Genomic DNA, 13,053 nt, shown 5'->3' with positions numbered 1-13,053 from the left:
TCTTACCCATGAGGCATGGTTCGCACGTATCAAATGATTCGTAATCAAGAGACTCCAAAAGTCCATCTGCATGGAGCTTCTTCATGCGCTTGACACCAATGTGACCAAGGCGGCAGTGCCACAAGTATGTGGGACTATCGTTATCAACTTTACATCTTTTGGTATTCACACTATGAACATGTGTAACATCACGTTCGAGATTCATCAAAAATAAACCATTGACCAGCGGGGCATGACCATAAAACATATCTCTCAAATAAATAGAACAACCATTATTCTCGGATTTAAATGAGTAGCCATCTCGAATTAAACGAGATCCAGATACAATGTTCATGCTCAAAGCTGGTACTAAATAACAATTATTGAGGTTCAAAACTAATCCCGTGGGTAGATGCAGAGGTAGCGTGCCGACGGCGATCACATCGACCTTGGAACCATTCCCGACGCGCATCGTCACCTCGTCCTTTGCCAGTCTCTGTCTATTCCGTAGTTCCTATTTTGAGTTACAAATATGAGCAACCGCACCGGTATCAAATACCCAGGAGCTACTACGAGCACCGGTAAGGTACACATCAATTACATGTATATCACATATACCTTTGGTGTTGCCGGCCTTCTTCTTGTCCGCTAAGTATTTGGGGCAGTTCCGCTTCCAGTGACCACTTCCCTTGCAATAAAAGCACTCAGTTTCAGGCTTGGGTCCATTCTTTAACTTCTTCCCGGCAACTGGCTTACCGGGCGCGTCAACTCCCTTGCCGTCCTTCTTGAAGTTCTTCTTACCCTTGCCCTTCTTGAACTTAGTGGTTTTATTCACCATCAACACTTGATGTTCTTTTCTGATCTCTACCTCAGCTGATTTCAGCATTGAATATACCTCAGGAATGGTCTTTTCCATCCCTTGCATATTGAAGTTCATCACAAAGCTCTTGTAGCTTGGTGGAAGCGACTGGAGGATTCTGTCAATGACCGCGTCATCCGGGAGATTGACTCCCAGCTGAGACAAGCGGTTATGCAACCCAGACATTCTGAGTATGTGCTCACTAACAGAACTATTCTCCTCCATTTTACAGCTGAAGAACTTGTCGGAGACATCATATCTCTCGACCCGGGCATGAGCTTGGAAAACCAATTTCAGCTCCTCGAACATCTCATATGCTCCATGTTTCTCAAAACGCTTTTGGAGACCCGGTTCTAAGCTGTAAAGCATGCCGCACTGAACGAGGGAGTAATCATCATCACGCTGCTGCCAAGCGTTCATAACGTCTTGGTTCTCAGGGATTGGTGCTTCACCTAGCTGTGCTTCTAAAACATAATCTTTCTTGGCTACTATGAGGATGATCCTCAGGTTCCGGACCCAGTCCGTATAGTTGTTGCCATCATCTTTGAGCTTGGTTTTCTCTAGGAACGCGTTGAAATTGAGGACAACGTTGGCCATTTGATCTACAAGACATAGTGTAAAGATTTTAGACTAAGTTCATGATAATTAAGTTCATATAATCAAATTATTTAATGAACTCCCACTCAGATAGACATCCCTCTAGTCATCTAAGTGATACATGATCCGAATTTAACTAGGCCGTGTCCGATCATCACGTGAGACGGACTAGTCAAGATCGGTGAACATCTCCATGTTGATCGTATCTTCTATACGACTCATGCTCGACCTTTCGGTCCTCCGTGTTCCGAGGCCATGTCTGTACATGCTAGGCTCGTCAAGTCAACCTAAGTGTATTGCGTGTGTTCCGAGGCCATGTTTGTACATGCTAGGCTCGTCAACACCCGTTGTATTCGAACGTTAGAATCTATCACACCCGATCATCACGTGGTGCTTCGAAACAACGAACCTTCGCAACGGTGCACAGTTAGGGTGAACACTTTCTTGAAATTATTATGAGGGATCATCTTATTTACTACCGTCGTTCTAAGCAAATAAGATGCAAAAACATGATAAACATCACATGCAATCAAATAGTGACATGATATGGCCAATATCATTATGCTCCTTTGATCTCCATCTTCGGGGCACCATGATCATCTTTGTCACCGGCATGACACCATGATCTCCATCATCATGATCTCCATCATTGTGTCTTCATGAAGTCGTCACGCCAACGATTACTTCTACTTCTATGGCTAACGCGTTTAGCAACAAAGTAAAGTAATTTACATGGCGTTATTCAATGACACGCAGGTCATACAAAATAATAAAGACAACTCCTATGGCTTCTGCCGGTTGTCATACTCATCGACATGCAAGTCGTGATTCCTATTACAAGAATATGATCAATCTCATACATCACATATATCATTCATCACATCTTCTGGCCATATCACATCACATAGCACTTGCTGCAAAAACAAGTTAGACGTCCTCTAATTGTTGTTGCAAGTTTTTACGTGGTTTGTAGGTTTCTATCAAGAACGTTTCTTACCTACGTATGACCACAACGTGATTTGCCAATTTCTATTTACCCTTCATAAGGACCCTTTTCATCGAATCCGTTCCGACTAAAGTAGGAGAGACAGACACCCGCTAGCCACCTTATGCAACTAGTGCATGTCAATCGGTGGAACCTGTCTCACGTAAGCGTACGTGTAAGGTCGGTCCGGGCCGCTTCATCCTACAATGCCGCCGAAACAAGAAAAAACTAGTAGCGGCAAGAAGAATTGGCAAACTCAACGCCCACAACTGCTTTGTGTTCTACTCGTGCATAGTAACTACGCATAGGCCTGGCTCTGATACCACTGTTGGGAATCGTAGCATAATTTTAAAATTTTCCTACGCTCACCAAGATGCATCTATGGAGTATACTAGCAACGAGGGAAAAGGAGTGCATCTACATACCCTTGCAGATCGCGAGCGGAAGCGTTCCAATGAACGTGGATGACGGAGTCGTACTCGCCGTGATCCAAATCACCGATGACCGAGTGCCGAACGGACGGCACCTCCGCGTTCAACACACGTACGGTGCAGCGACGTCTCCTCCTTCTTGATCCAGCAAGGGGAAGGAGAGGTTGATGGAGATCCAGCAGCACGACGGCGTGGTGGTGGATGCAGCGGGATGTCGGCAGGGCTTCGCCGAGCTTATACGAGAGAGAGAGGTGTTGCAGGGGAGGAGGGAGGCGCCCAAGGCTGAGATGTTACTGCCCTCCCTCCCCCCCTTTATATAGGCCCCCTGGGAGGGGGGGGGGTGCCGGCCACAACCCATCTAGGGCAAGGGGCGGCGGCCAAGGGGGGAAACTTGCCCCCCAAGGCAAGTGGGGCGCCCCCCACCCTAGGGTTTCCAACCCTAGGCGCAGGGGGGAGGCCCATGGGGGGCGCCCCAGCCCACTAGGGGCTTGTTACCCTCCCACTTCAGCCCATGGGGCCCTCCGGGATAGGTGGCCCCACCCGGTGGACCCCCGGGACCCTTCCGGTGGTCCCGGTACAATACCGGTAACCCCCGAAACTTTCCCGGTGGCCGAAACTTGACTTCCTATATATAATTCTTCACCTCCGGACCAATCTGGAACCTCTCGTGACGTCCGGGATCTCATCCGGGACTCCGAACAACTTTCGGGTTTCCGCATACACATATCTCTACAACTCTAGCGTCACCGAACCTTAAGTGTGTAGACCCTACGGGTTCGGGAGACATGCAGACATGACCGAGACGCCTCTCCGGTCAATAACCAACAGCGGGATCTGGATACCCATGTTGGCTCCCACATGTTCCACGATGATCTCATCAGATGAACCACGGTGTCGAGGATTCAATCAATCCCGTATGCAATTCCCTTTGTCAATCGGTATGTTACTTGCCCGAGATTCGATCGTCGGTATCCCAATACCTTGTTCAATCTCGTTACCGGCAAGTCTCTTTACTCGTACCGCAATGCATGATCCCGTGACTAACGCCTTAGTCACATTGAGCTCATTATGATGATGCATTACCGAGTGGGCCCAGAGATACCTCTCCGTCACACGGAGTGACAAATCCCAGTCTCGATCCGTGCCAACCCAACAGACACTTTCGGAGATACCCGTAGTGCACCTTTATAGTCACCCAGTTACGTTGTGACGTTTGGCACACCCAAAGCACTCCTACGGTATCCGGGAGTTGCACGATCTCATGGTCTAAGGAAAAGATACTTGACATTGAAAAAGCTCTAGCAAACGAAACTACACGATCTTTTATGCTATGCTTAGGATTGGGTCTTGTCCATCACATCATTCTCCTAATGATGTGATCCCGTTATCAATGACATCCAATGTCCATAGTCAGGAAACCATGACTATCTGTTGATCAACGAGCTAGTTAACTAGAGGCTTACTAGGGACACGCTGTGGTCTATGCATTCACACATGTATTACGATTTCCGGACAATACAATTATAGCATGAACAATAGACGATTATCATGAACAAAGAAATATAATAATAACCATTTATTATTGCCTCTAGGGCATATTTCCAACATCGCCGTCTCCCAGTAGCGCCGGCAGACGTCGGTGTGGACATAGGGCCTGTTGCGGTGCTCGGCCACCGACGGCGCAATCTCGAACACGGGCGGAGCAGGTGGTGCGGGCGGCGCGAAACTATTGAAGCGACATCGACCAGAGGAGGAGCCGGCCTCGTGGTCGTGCTTCCCCTTCCAAGACCATTGCACCAGCGGGGTGGGCGAGTGGTATGTGACGACGGCCGCTAGGGTTTGCTTGTGTCGGGGCTCAAGGAGGCATGTCGGCTAGCAAGTGGAAGCTGTTGACTGGCCAGTTCACGGCTTCCACATTTAAGAAGGACGACGGCCCACCAGCTGGGTGGCTGACAGCCGGGGCCCGCCATGCGTGCGCATTGATTTGGGGCGGTGGAGGTAGGTGGACGGCCGCCACGCGTCCCCGAGGCGGACGGCGACCAAGCGCGTGCCTGTTCGTTCGACGTCGTGTGGACGCAAACCAGACGTAGGTTTGCGCCAGAAATGGGACGGGTTGGATGCCAAACAGACAAAATTTAAAGACTGATTGCGTGTTGGACCGTGTTGTATGTCCGTTTTGGCCTAAACAGACAAACGCGAACGGAATGGGGTCCTGCATTGGAGTTGGCCTAATGGCCCTATCATGAGAACTTGAGCATTGACAGGTGCGGGCGAAATATATCCAGCCGCGAGGGCTCGCCATGCGCCGGTAACGCGAGCGGCATAGCCTCTGCCATCAACAGCGTGGCCAGAGCGCGTGGACGCCATGATAGGAGAGCGATCGCGATGCTGTGCGTGTGCTGAGCTTGGCCTGCCATGCCGCGCGTCTAATCGCCGCCCTTCAGAGCCCGCACTATGGGATGGCCTTCTGAGGCCGCACTAATGCTCATCACCTCCCAGCCAGGAACTCACCAGAAGCATCCCTTGTCTCCTGCCGGCGGCACAATTCTTTTAAATTCCGGGAGCTAGGTACCGCAAGCCAGATGCTCGTTTCTTTAGCAAGAAAGCGTATCTACAGCGGAAGAGCGTAAATAGCTGACCTTCGCCAAGCTGTAAGAACATCTACAGCCGGGCGCAAATCGGCCTCAAATGTCCAGGCTGACCGGCACGTCTTGTATCCAGCCTAAATATGAGGCAGATATGAGGGCGTTTGGGCGCGTCCACTGCGTCGGACCCAGCTCACGCTGGCCCATCCAACCCCACATATATTTCTTCTCATCCGCTAGCAAGACCACTCTCCGGCCTTCTCCGGCATAGCGGGAAGCGGATCCGAGTCCTTCCCTTCCAGATCCGTCGACCCCGAGCTCATCCCACGCGGCCTAAAGGATGGGATGGCCATTCGGTTTGCGCTCCACCGCTCCCGGGAGGACGCCCGTGCGAGGTAGCGCTCGGACTCCTTCCGACGGGAATCCATTGCGTCCGCCCAAATGGCGCATGGATCTGGTGCTAGGTGTGTCGTCGCTGCCTCACCGGAGGTGGTGCGGTCCGTCTGGCGTCCAAACGGGGTGGTGGACGCGCAACCCCTCTGTTGGCGCGCCGAGGCCATAGACGCACCATGGGCGCCGTCCAACTCAAACATGGCGAGGCGTACCCGCCGTGCGAGGCAACACGCGCGGTAGGCGGCGGCAGCCCTCACTCTGTGGGAAAGGTGCTTTGTGGTAGGTTTAATCTTGCGGTGTCCTCACTTTGTTAGAGGAGGGGTAGGGAGGGGCAACGGCGGGGTTTGATCATATTGATTGGTTTTATTTTGTCTATATTATGTCATCACGCTTCATGCATTACTCTGTTTGCCATGAACTTAATACATAGAGAGGCAAGCATAAAAGTGTTCTCGAAGTGGAGTAATAGTAGTCGATGTAGAATCGTTTCGGCGACGTAATGCCTATGTACTGATCATACCATGAATATCATCATAACTATGTGCTATTCTATCAATTGATCAACAGTAATTTGTGTACACATCGTTTGTTATGTTCTTGAGAGAGATGCCTCTAGTGAAAGCTATGGTCCTCGGGTCTATCTAAATCATATTACTAAAACCCTAAAAACCTTGTTGCAATTTATTTACTTTTATTTTACTTTGCGATTTATATATCTCCTACTATCAGATTTGATCCTTGCAAATAAAGAGTACAAGGGGATTGACAACCCACTTGCCCGTGTTGGGTGCAAGTATTTGCTCTTGTGTGTGTAGGTACTGCTAAAGGTCGTTTGTGTGTGTCTCCTATTGGATCAATAACCTTGGTTCTTTACTGAAGGAAATACTCTCTGCTACTATATTATTTTATCTTTCCTCTTCGGGGAAATTCCAACACCTATCACAAGTAGCAACCACCATCACCAAACCAGAAGCCATTCTCCAACCCTAGCCGTCATTATTTCCCATCTCATCTTCATAGCCACCACCATCACCGCGGCAAACCACCTCCAAGTTAGCCACACTTGTAATCGTGTATCGCATCCCGCAATCATTGTAAGACAAATTATCAATAAAGCATTCATCTTCATGTCTTCTCCAATGATTTCTTCTTGCGATATGATCGTCATGTGTGAGTAATTCGATAAGGCAATGGGTTGAGGCATAGCCTTGCAACCCGATGTATTTGTATGATGGATCGATGGAATTGAGTTTGAATTAATGTCATGTATGTGTTAGAATTGCATCATAGTTCTCTTGTATATTTCTCGATCTCCGACCATGTAGGTGCCCAGGATCCTGGAGTTCTACCAAGGAGGAGGTTAGGAGCACGAAGGAAGCAAAACGCTATTTTGAACACTAGTGACAGACATGTTTAGTATTGTAGCAGAAAGCCAATCCTTGGTGAAACCTGAGGTGTTGTCATTAAACCCAATATTTTTCTTTGATTAATTATTAATAAGCGAGGTGACCCCGTATGACTGTAAGGACATGCAGTTGGACAACTAACTCTTCATGCAGGTCGCGAAACGGATAGGTGAGCCGGACCGAGGACACCCGCATGGTGGTTTATAGTCTGAAAGGCCCATGTGAAGGAAATATGCCCTAGAGGCAATAATAAAGTCATTATTTATTTCCTTATTTCATGATAAATGTTTATTATTCATGCTAGAATTGTATTAACCGGAAACATGATACATGTGTGAATACATAGACAAACAGAGTGTCACTAATATGCCTCTACTTGACTAGCTCGTTGATCAAAGATGGTTATGTTTCCTAGTCATAGACAAAGAGTTGTCATTTTATTAATGGGATCACATCATTAGGAGAATGATGTGATTGACTTGACCCATTCCGTTAGCTTAGCACTCGATCGCTTAGTATGTTGCTATTGCTTTCTTCATGACTTATACATGTTCCTATGACTATGAGATTATGCAACTCCCGTTTACCGGAGGAACACTTTGTGTGCTACCAAACGTCACAATGTAACTGGGTGATTATAAAGGTGCTCTACAGGTGTCTCCGAAGGTACTTGTTGGGTTGGCGTATTTCGAGATTAGGATTTGTCACTCCTCCGATTGTCGGAGAGGTATCTCTGGGCCCACTCGGTAATGCACATCACTTAAGCCTTGCAAGCATTGCAACTAATGAGTTAGTTGCGGGATGATGTATTACGGAACGAGTAAAGAGACTTGCCGGTAACGAGATTGAACTAGGTATTGAGATACCGACGATCGAATCTCGGGCAAGTAACATACCGATGACAAAGGGAACAACGTATGTTGTTATGCGGTCTGACCGATAAAGATCTTCGTAGAATATGAGCCAATATGAGCATCCAGGTTCCGATATTGGTTATTGACCGGAGACGTGTCTCGGTCATGTCTACATAGTTCTCGAACCCGTAGGGTCCGCACGCTTAAAGTTTCGATGACGGTTATATTATGAGTTTATGAGTTTTGATGTACCGAAGGTTGTTCGGAGTCCCGGATGTGATCACGGACATGACGAGGAGTCTCGAAATGGTCAAGACATGAAGATTGATATATTGGAAGCCTATATTTGGATATCGGAAGTGTTCCGGGTGAAATCGGGATTTTACCGGAGTACCAAGGGGTTACCGGAACCCCCCGGGGGCTTAATGGGCCATAGTGGGCCTTAGTGGAGAAGAGGAGAGGCGGCTAGAGCAGGGCCGCGCGCCCCTCCCCCTCTAGTCCGAATAGGACAAGGAGAGGGGGGCGACGCCCCCCCTTTCCTTCCTCTCTCCCTCCTCTTTCCCCCATTCTCCTAATCCAACAAGGAAGGGAAGGAGTCCTACTCCCGGTGGGAGTAGGACTCCTCATGGCGCGCCTCCTCCTGGCCGGCCGCACCTCCCCCCTTGCTCCTTTATATACGGGGGCAGGGGCACCCTAGAGACACAACAATTGATTTGATCTTTTAGCCGTGTGCGGTGCCCCCTCCATCATAGTCCACCTCGATAATACTGTAGCGGTGCTTAGGCGAAGCCCTACGTCGGTAGAACATCATCATCGTCACCACGCCGTCATGCTGACGAAACTCTCCCTCAACACTCGACTGGATCGTAGTTCGAGGGACGTCATCGGGCTGAACGTGTGCTGAACTCGGAGGTGCCGTGCGTTCGGTACTTGATCGGTCGGATCGTGAAGACGTACGACTATATCAACCGCGTTGTGCTAACGCTTCCGCTTTTGGTCTACGAGGGTACGTGGACAACACTCTCCCCTCTCGTTGCTATGCATCACCATGATCTTGCGTGTGCGTAGGAAATTTTTTGAAATTACTACGTTCCCCAACAGTGGCATCCGAGCCTGGTTTTATGCGTAGATGTCATATGCACGAGTAGAACACAAGTGAGTTGTGGGCGATATAAGTCATACTGCTTACCAGCATGTCATACTTTGGTTCGGCGGTATTGTTGGATGAAGCGGCCTGGACCGACATTACGCGTACGCTTATGCGAGACTGGTTCTACCGACGTGCTTTCCACACAGGTGGCTGGCGGGTGTCAGTTTCTTCAACTTTAGTTGAACCGAGTGTGGCTACGCCCGGTCCTTGCGAAGGTTAAAACAACACCAACTTGACAAACTATCGTTGTGGTTTTGATGCGCAGGTAAGAACGGTTCTTGCTAAGCCCGTAGCAGCCACGTAAAATTTGCAACAACAAAGTAGAGGACGTCTAACTTGTTTTTGCAGGGCATATTGTGATGTGATATGGTCAAGACATGATGCTAAATTTTATTGTATGAGATGATCATGTTTTGTAACCGAGTTATCGGCAACTGGCAGGAGCCATATGGTTGTCGTTTTATTGTATGCAATGCAATCGCCCTGTAATGCTTTACTTTATCATTAAGCGGTAGCGATAGTCGTAGAAGCATAAGATTGGCGAGACGACAACGATGCTATGATGAAGATCAAGGTGTCGCGCCGGTGACAATGGTGATCATGACGGTGCTTCGGAGATGGAGATCACAAGCACAAGATGATGATGGTCATATCATATCGCTTATATTGATTGCATGTGATGTTTATCTTTTATGCATCTTATCTTGCTTTGATTGACGGTAGCATTATAAGATGATCCCTCAGTAAATCATCAAAGTATAAGTGTTCTCCCTGAGTATGCACCGTTGCGAAAGTTCTTCGTGCTGAGACACCACGTGATGATCGGGTGTGATAAGCTCTACGTCCATCTACAACGGGTGTAAGACAGTTTTGCACACGCAGAATACTCAGGTTAAACTTGGCGAGCCTAGCATATGCACATATGGCCTCCGAACACTGAGACCGAAAGGTCGAGCGTGAATCATATAGTAGATATGATGAACATAGTGATGTTCACCAATGAAACTACTCCATCTCACGTGATGATCGGACATGGTTTAGTTGATTTGGATCACGTGATCACTTAGAGGATTAGAGGGATGTCTATCTAAGTGGGAGTTCTTAAGTAATATGATTAATTAAACTTAAATTTATCATGAACTTAGTCCTGGTAGTATTAGCATATCTATGTTGTAGATCAATAGCTCGCGTTTAGCTCCCCTGTTTTATTTTGATATGTTCCTAGAGAAAACTATGTTAGTAGCAATGATGCGTATTGGATCCGTGATCTGAGGTTTATCATCATCGCTGGACAGAAGAATTATGTCCTTGATGCACCGCTAGGTGACAGACCTATTGCAGGAGCAGATGCAGACGTTATGAACGTTTGGCTAGCTCGATATGATGACTGCTTGATAGTTTAGTGCACCATGCTTAACGGCTTAGAATCGGGACTTCAAAGACGTTTTGAACGTCATGGACCATATGAGATGTTCCAGGAGTTGAAGTTAATATTTCAAGCAAATACCCGAGTTGAGAGATATGAAGTCTCCAACAAGTTCTATAGCTAAAAGATGGAGGAGAATAGCTCAAGCAGTGAGCATGTGCTCAGATTGTCTGGGTACTACAATCGCTTGAATCAAGTGGGAGTTAATCTTCCAGATAAGATAGTGATTGACAGAATTCTCTAGTCACCATCACCAAGTTAGTAGAACTTTGTGATGAACTATAATATGCAAGGGATAACGGAAACGATTCCCAAGCTCTTCGTGATGCTGAAATCGACGAAGGTAGAAATCAAGAAAAACATCAAGTGTTGATGGTTGACAAGACCACTAGTTTCAAGAAACGGGCAAAGGGAAGAAGGGGAACTTCAAGAAGAAAGGCAAGCGAGTTGCTGCTCAAGTGAAGAAGCCCAAGTCTCTTCCTAAGCCTGAGACTAAGTGCTTCTACTACAAAGGGACTGGTCACTAGAAGTGGAACTGCCCTAGATATTTGGCGGATAAGAAGGATGGCAAAGTGAACAAAGGTATATTTGATATACATGTTATTGATGTGTACTTTACTAGTGTTTATAGCAACCCCTCAGCATTTGATACTGGTTCGGTTGCTAAGATTAGTAACTCGAAACAGGAGTTGCAGAATGAACAGAGACTAGTTAAGGGTGAAGTGATGATGTGTGTTGGAAGTAGTTCCAAGATTGATATGATCATCATCGCACACTCCCTATACTTTTGGGATTAGTGTTGAACCTAAATAATTGTTATTTGGTGCCAGCGTTGAGCATGAACATTATATCTGGATCTTGTTTGATGCGAGACGGTTATTCATTTAAATCAGATAATAATGGTTGTTCTATTTATATGAGTAATATCTTTTTATGGTCATGCACCCTTGAAGAGTGGTCTATTTTTGATGAATCTCGATAGTAGTAATACACATATTCATAATGTTGAAGCCAAAAGATGCAGAGTTGATAATGATAGTGCAACTTATTTGTGGCACTGCCGTTTGGGTCATATCGGTGTAAAGCGCATGAAGAAACTCCATACTGATGGACTTTTGGAACCACTTGATTATGAATCACTTGGTACTTGCGAACCGTGCCTCATGGGCAAGATGACTAAAACGCCGTTCTCCGGAACTATGGAGCGAGCAACAGATTTGTTGGAAATCATACATACAGATGTATGTGGTCCGATGAATGTTGAGGCTCGCGGTGGGTATCGTTATTTTCTCACCTTCACAGATGATTTAAGCAGATATGGGTATATCTACTTCATGAAACATAAGTCTGAAACATTTGAAAAGTTCAAAGAATTTCAGAGTGAAGTTGAAAATCATCGTAACAAGAAAATAAAGTTTCTACGATCTGATCATGGAGGAGAATATTTGAGTTATGAGTTTGGTCTACATTTGAAACAATGCGGAATAGTTTCGCAACTCACGCCACCCGGAACACCACAGCGTAATGGTGTGTACGAACGTCGTAATCATACTTTACTAGATATGGTGCGATCTATGATGTCTCTTACTGATTTACCGCTATCATTTTGGGTTTATGCTTTAGAGACGGCTGCATTCACGTTAAATAGGGCACCATCGAAATCCGTTGAAACGACGCCTTATGAACTGTGGTTTGGCAAGAAACCAAAGTTGCCGTTTCTTAAAGTTTGGGGCTGCGATGCTTATGTGAAAAAGCTTCAACCTGATAAGCTCGAACCCAAATCGGAGAAATGTGTCTTCATAGGATACCCAAAGGAGACTGTTGGGTACACCTTCTATCACAGATCCGAAGGCAAGACATTCATTGCTAAGAATGGATCCTTTCTAGAGAAGGAGTTTCTCTCGAAAGAAGTGAGTGGGAGGAAAGTAGAACTTGATGAGGTAACTGTACCTGCTCCCTTATTGGAAAGTAGTTCATCACAGAAACCGGTTCCTGTGACGCCTACACCAATTAGTAAGGAAGTTAATGATGATAATCATGGAATGTCAGATCAAGTTGTTACTGAACCTCGTAGGTCAACCAGAGTAAGATCCGCACCAGAGTGGTACGGTAATCCTGTTCTGGAGGTTATGTTACTAGACCATGACGAACCTACGAACTATGAAGAAGCGATGGTGAGCCCAGATTCCGCAAAATGGCTTGAGGCTAGGAAATCTGAGATGGGATCCATGTATGAGAACAAAGTGTGAACTTTGGTTGACTTGCCCGATGATCGGCAAGCCATTGAGAATAAATGGATCTTCAAGAAGAAGACTGACGCTGACGGTAATGTTACTGTCTATAAAGCTTGACTTGTTGAAAAAGGTTTTCAAAAAGTTCAAGGGATTG

The sequence above is a fragment of the Aegilops tauschii genome, chromosome 5 (genome assembly GCF_002575655.3).
Source record: "Aegilops tauschii subsp. strangulata cultivar AL8/78 chromosome 5, Aet v6.0, whole genome shotgun sequence".
In the NCBI taxonomy this organism is placed as follows: Eukaryota; Viridiplantae; Streptophyta; class Magnoliopsida; order Poales; family Poaceae; genus Aegilops; species Aegilops tauschii.
Note: the sequence above shows the minus strand (reverse complement) of the source record.